At 30.0% G+C, this 6,987-nt stretch overlaps 1 protein-coding gene across 2 annotated transcripts in view; it reads left to right on the top strand.

Annotated features, from left to right (window-relative positions):
* Positions 1–753: 753 nt before the first annotated feature.
* The window catches only part of LOC149425895 (hemicentin-1-like), a 440,318-nt gene continuing 434,084 nt past the window's right edge, over positions 754–6,987 (top strand). For both annotated transcript variants that reach the window (XM_089645098.1, XM_089645106.1), the window contains exon 1: positions 754–965. The gene's annotated coding sequence lies outside the window, so the exon portion shown is untranslated. The remainder of the gene's footprint in view (positions 966–6,987) is intronic.

Genomic DNA, 6,987 nt, shown 5'->3' with positions numbered 1-6,987 from the left:
TATCTATCATGATGGTAGGTATTTAGACATGTTATATGAAAACAAATGGGTTTAGAATGCGTAACTATAATGGCAATCACACCAGCAACGTGAACAAAAACACATAGAAGCAACTTGAAGTGAGGACGTTGCAACGTCAAGATTTCAACAGTCAATCGTGTCTCGTTTATTAAATTTTCACACAATTTTAAAAGTGAAATAATTTATTTTTTTTCAAAAATGGGTTTTTAAGTACGATACTCACATTTAGTTATTCGTTTAGTTTATATTTAGTATTCTGTGCACATATTAAATGCGTTGAAAACTCCATATTACATACACTGCATGTTCCCTATTAATAGCAAATTTTAAAACTAATATACATAATAATATGATAAAAAAGTAACCAATTGTAAACGTTCCATGTGTGGAGATTTCAGATCTCAGTTCTTGGTCCGTTATGTTTGGTGTAAATAATCTGTTTGTTTTCATTTCATCGACCCTTAACTCTGTTTAATCCGTGTTCCTTAAGCAGCCAAATCTTGTCGCTTAATTGGACAAGTATTCAAGAATCACGGATCGCTTTTGACGACTTTCCTTTCAGGCCGCGGTGGAATTTCAGGTATCGCGCCGTTAGTCTGAAAGCGTCCGCAGTTTGAGCGATTTGAAACCGGGGGAGGGGGTTGTAGCAGGTCGGGCGGCCAATCCAGGCTCAGTTCTCCTCGACTCTCCGCAGAGGGCTGACGCGAGAAGGCTTTGTTGGGAGGTGTGCCGCGCACCTACCCCTAGTGTCACTAGGTACCTACTTCTCACCCGCGAACTTTAAACTGTGCCCTAAAAATACATGAAAGCTTTCGGACAATCATTGTATTAGATGACGTGTTATATTCCGTAATGGACACTTGTTCGAAATGTTGTTTGCCTTTGCCGGTGTTTTCGAATTATTCATGAATAAAAAGTGCTTGCAGTCTTCTGTTTTTGTTTGTGTAAGGAATTATAAAATTTCATCCCATTTGTAATGAAATTTAGAGAAGTATTTTTATGCATTTTTCATATTTTTATTTCGTGGAAACTTTATATAATTTGAGGTTTGATTTAAATTCAATTTGTATTAACTATGCACGACACCGAATATACGTGTACAGAAAATTTACAAATTAATTCCTAAAGTACTTCCTAAAAATGAAATATTTTTTATATACCGCTTTTAATTAATAAAAGTCTATATTTTTTCAAATATAGATTGAAAAATAACAACAGTAATAATTAAAATTATTGATTTACATTACCCTCACGAAGAAGCCATTGCCTTTGAAACATGTAGATTATCATTAATTTAAAGTGGCGTGATTAAAATGTCGCCACAAAGTAATTTTGCAACTATTTAAGAAGTTTTAAATATTATTTTTATTGTTATTTAATTTTATAATATTGAACCAACAGTACTTTCCGTATAGTTTTGTTAACATTTCTTTCTTTAATTATGGTTTTTTAACAATCGTGTTTCTAGTTAAATATACAAACAATCTCATTTAATAATTACGTAGGCTTTGTACTAATTGTTACTTGATCGAGAAACCAATAAAATGTGAATGTTTTATACTTAGATTTTAAACAATTAACTAATTATTTAATTTATATTATCATAACTAGCACATTTTGTGTTATTACATTATTCCAAGCGAAAGTCTTTTAATGAAATGCTACCAATTACCAATCAATCAAACCATCAGAGAATTCATGAATAATTGATATAGCGATATTATTATATTACGGCTAGATACACAATCAGTCGCAAACTTAATTAAAACATGACAAACATTCCAAGACCGGCAAATTTGAAACTTAAAACATTTTAATTTCATGTAACGAACATAAATTATCACTTACATATTATTTCAAATGGTCATCTTCTTCAATGATAAAATAAATTATTACATTCGATATAAAATAATAATCATACAATCTGAATAAACAAAAGATAATCTCCGTAATGCACTTCTTGAATCGTTGTTTCAAAAAAAGGATATTAATTTTTGAATAAAAACGAAATTGTTAAAATTGAAAATCAATATTTTTTGTTTTGAACTGCCTTAAATTCATTAATATGTAAATATCAAACACAAAACAAAATGACATATTTTTTTCTTAATAACTCATTCGATTGAACAGTAAAAGTAAAATGATTTTTTTAATAGAATTTCCTGTTTGATGTATACTTGGATTTATCATTTGCCAATCTTTTTTTATGAAATATAGCACGAACATAAACAACGCACTTGACAACATGCAAGGTTAGCTCACCTTTTTAAACCATCACGCAATGTCACGGATGGGGTACGCAGAATATATGGAGAGTTTTCTTCGTAGTAACATTGATTTATTAAGGTACTAAAACTCCTTTGAGGAACATAATATTTTTTTCTACGAGCAGGTTTCATAGCTTCGTTAATTTTTTTTCCATTCTTAGTACTTTCATTTATGCTACCCAAAGATAATAAACACAAATTAAATTATTTTCGTAGTTTATTTGGGTGTAAAAAATTTAAATAGATTTTTTTTCATATTGTATCATTAAGTGTTCTTAAAATCACATAATAAGTATTATTAAATAATTTAAAAGAGCAGTCAAATCACTTTTTTTATTTTCAAAACATTTGGATGGTTGGGTTGTCGCCGTTTCAGCGTAAAACTTGAGGATTGTGTTTATTTTGAATACCTTCTTCATAGATTCGCATTTAAAATCACAAAAACCTTCATGGTAAGAATTCATGGTATGATTTTTAATTAATAAGACATTAAAATCTATATTTATTTTTCAAAAAACTATGCGCCGTAATAAATACCTCCTATGCTTTGAATTAGGTAAAATGAATGAACTTTAATATTCTGCTCAAAGATAGAAAAGTTAGAATGAATTAATCTGATTTATGTAATAAATAAATTAAAATCACAATAAAAAAAATCCTTAATGACACTACTTTCGCGGAAAGCTTCGTTCCAAACACAAAAATACCTAAAAAGCTTCCTGGAAAAGCTAAATGAAATATAGATTATTTTCGTAACGCGGTAAAACTGACTTTCGCGCCGCATAGTAAGATCAAGTGTACGGCTTGGTAATAATTGTTTCTTTTTCAAAGTGGTTCTGGGTTTTCTTTTTGTTTTCAATTAGATATGTAACTTGTTTCTTCATACGGGTGAAATATCTGTAGTAGAAACGCTTGGATTTCTTGATCACGTTGTTATTTCGTTGATTATAACAATTCGTATATATATAATATACCTTTTAATGGCATGATTGTCTGCTATATCTTCTGACAGTTATATAGTAGACAAATGCCTCGGGTTACTAGTGGAAAAGGAAAATAAAGTATCCTTGCACATAATGGCTCTGAATGAGAGTATAAATATATTATTATCTCATCAAGTATTTCAGATTCTCTTAACACGTATTGCGACGTTATTATGGGTGCACCATATGTGTTCGCACCATTTGAAAATCGTAAGTCGTACGAAAATGAATGTTTATTTTAATAAAATTAAAGAAACGGAAAAAGACTTTCTTAAAAGTAATGCCGTCTAAATATCCAACACCTCACTGCTGGCTGCGGGCGCATTCATCGAATCTGGTACCAAGGTTTCGAAAAACTGTTTCATACAAAACACGCGGTATCATATGATCTCTTTTGACTAATATTCGCATTTATTTGGGGTACGTATGGTGGATGGTTTACTGAAGTTTTTCTGACTTTCTAGATAATCCGATATTAAAAAAATTAGGGGGTTTCAGGTCAGGGGTGCGGGAGAGCTATGGAATTTCACCCCCTCGCCATCAGTTTGTTAGAGAACATGTCCTCCACTAGCGGTATGCTTGCATTGGATGTATGGCAGGTAGACCAAGTTCTGCTGTTGTCAATGTTATCCTCCCGTCCGATTATCTTGCATGCGCTATATCAAAAATGTAAAAACTTATGGCACACCCTATGCAATAGGACTCTAACATAAAAATCCAAGAATGGATCTTTCGACCGCGCGCCCGTCTTCCGTCCATTTCTCTCCCATGAGCGATATCAAAAATGTAAAAACTTATGGCACACTCTATACAATAGGACTCTAACATTATAAAAACTAATAATTCTACGACTATTATCCTGGTATCACAATAGGTAACAATAATACCACCCTAGTCCAGAACGAGTTCTAACTTTTTCTCGTGCAGGTTATGGATTACTTTTTCTATTACATTAAAAACATCAAAACTTTATTTTTTAAATAAAAACATTAAAAATTAACTGGTCGGTGGCTGAGTTGACATCGCGTTTGGGTCCCACCCAGGCGTAGTGTGTTCAATTCCTCGGCTGGCTAAGTCCTTTATCATAATACAAGCAACATTTTTCGCTTACAGTGGTGGTAGTAAGAGATTTTCAAATATTATCATGTTATTTGTAACACGTGAAATCTTTGTATTTCTTTAAAAAAAAACCTTTCAAATTAGAATCCACAATACAAATTTTAATAAAGTAACGAACTGGCTAAATTTGAAAATATTAAATATACGGGACTTACTATTGATACAAATCTAAATTATAAATCGAAAATAAATAAAACCATCTCTAAAATAAGACATTTTACGTACATATTTTATAGTACTCAATATTGACAAATTGAAAATTATCTATTTTTCTCTTGTGCAATATTCAATCATTAAGGGCGTTATAGGATGGGGATGTGCGCTTAAGGCGATGCACTACGTCGTGTAATATTTTAAATTGAGCCGCTATCAATAACAACCCTTACGTAGATGGAGATAAGGCTTAAATTCCCACTTAACACCATCCGCCTATTTTGATTTATGAAGAAAAAAACATGGCCAAAAAATGCCTTTTATTTTATTTTGTGGATGTTCAGGCACAAATAAATATTTTTTTTTGATTATTTTATAAATTACTTAATTTTCCACATTATACAATAAAATGATAACCGAAAATGGGTTCGTAAGGAGAAGATTTTGAACTTTAAAGTAGTTTTCATGGGCCTTTACACTATATTTTTCTGGGCTTATAAAAAGACTTATCCAAAAATAATCGATTATTTCAAATGCAAAGATGTATTCTACTCGCAGTATTTAATTAAAGTATCTGAAACATTTCTAGGCGACCAAATTTTCAAACCAAAAACACATGATTTTGCATTACTACGTATGGCATCGCCTTAATAGGAAGCTTCAAGCCAAAAATGTGTATATTCTTGGTATACCTTATATTGTAGGTAATAGGCATTAAAATCGCTTGACAAACTGAGTCTAGAAACGTTCGATTTCAAGCACAAAACTGGTTTTTATTTATTTTGTAAATAATTTTAAAACAAATAAAAAAAGTTAATAAAGTAAAACTTTCACAGACAATCTAAGCTATAAAACTGTACTTTTTTTAAATTGTTTACTCTACGCATTCATACATTTCTGTTGAAAAAAAATTATTGAGTAATTTATTATTTTATTTGTATTCTACTCAAGCAAAACCATAGGAAAACCTTCAATTTATCTAAAGCATATTTTTTAATATTCATAATGTACACCAATTCGTTATAAAGATTAATCAAAATAGTGCTTTAGCATTAAGCTTCACCTTAATGCATTTACTAAGTCCAATATTAAAGTTACATACTCGAATAATAGAAAAAGAAAATACTCGACATAAGTCTTTCAAAAAAAATACAAAATATTTCATATTCACAAAATATGAAAAATATTTAAAAACTAAAATAACTTAGATATAAAATGAAAATAGAATATGTAAAAGGATTAATAATTTTACACTCCCCGAATCAACACCAAATTAATGCAAACACATGGCAGTTTTATTGGTCCACGTACATTTTATCTTCTACCAAAACAAATACAAATGGCTCATAAAATATCTTACTGTGTAAAGGAATTAAAATTATGGCTGAATGATTTAGATGTTGAAACAATGTTTACATAAATTCTTTGCAAACCTTCATGTTTCATTTTTCAATACAGAATTACAATCAGTTCAAAATGTACATTATTTGTACAGTTATGATATTTAAAAAAGTAAAAAAAATATACACAAATAAAATAAAAATATTTTTTTATTATAAAAAATAAAATAAAAATTACATGTGACTTTATGTTTCACATCTTAGCAACATTATTACATAACTTTACCGCAACATTAAATATTACATTACCACTTGCTTGATATTGTATTTTATTTTGTTTAAAAAGTTTATTTTTATTCTTATTCTGTTAATAAGTTTTTTATTACACACGCACAAGCATTGCCTTTGTGGGTTCCCTTAATTTACCCTTTTTTAACATTTCATACTTAAAAATAAAGTAAAATTAAATGAGAATCAGATTAAACAAAATGTAATCAATGGATTTATTTGAAGTACGAAACTTTGTGACCTCAAAGAATTCATTTAAATATTAAATATGAGACAATTTACCGTAGAGAATTAAATGCGGGGATATGGAGATGTGCAAGCTTTTGAATATTCGTATATCTCATATTTTCCTGCATGGCGACAGTGGTAAAAGTATATGTATCGATAAAATGAGACAGTTTATTTTTTATTGAACCACATAGAACCGCTGAAAGAGTGGCGGAATTGTGACTCTGTGAAGCGAAGTAAACACACAGTGGAAGAAGTCAAGAATAACCTAAAATGCTAAAAACTGTCAACGCGTTACTTTATACGATAAAAAATTGTGTTACATCTTTTAAAACATTAATTATTAAAAAAAAACAAATGATTCGTAGTCCGGATTTCGAATTTCGAGTCAAAATTAAACGCAGTCGAGAAATATTATTGAATAGAAGTAAAAAAGCAAAGATACCTTCTGTGATTAATGTATGACAAATAACAACAATATGTTCACAACAGCTTAAATGTCGCAATTCATAGAGTAAGGATGCCATTTACCGGGTACTTTTTTTTGATCAGCCATAAAACGAAGAAATGATTGAATTTTCTGAAAAT

This window comes from Hesperophylax consimilis, chromosome 2, assembly GCF_061612785.1.
Source record: "Hesperophylax consimilis isolate HC1 chromosome 2, BYU_Hcon_1.0, whole genome shotgun sequence".
NCBI lineage: Eukaryota > Metazoa > Arthropoda > Insecta > Trichoptera > Limnephilidae > Hesperophylax > Hesperophylax consimilis.
This window is presented reverse-complemented; position numbering and strand designations above follow the sequence as displayed.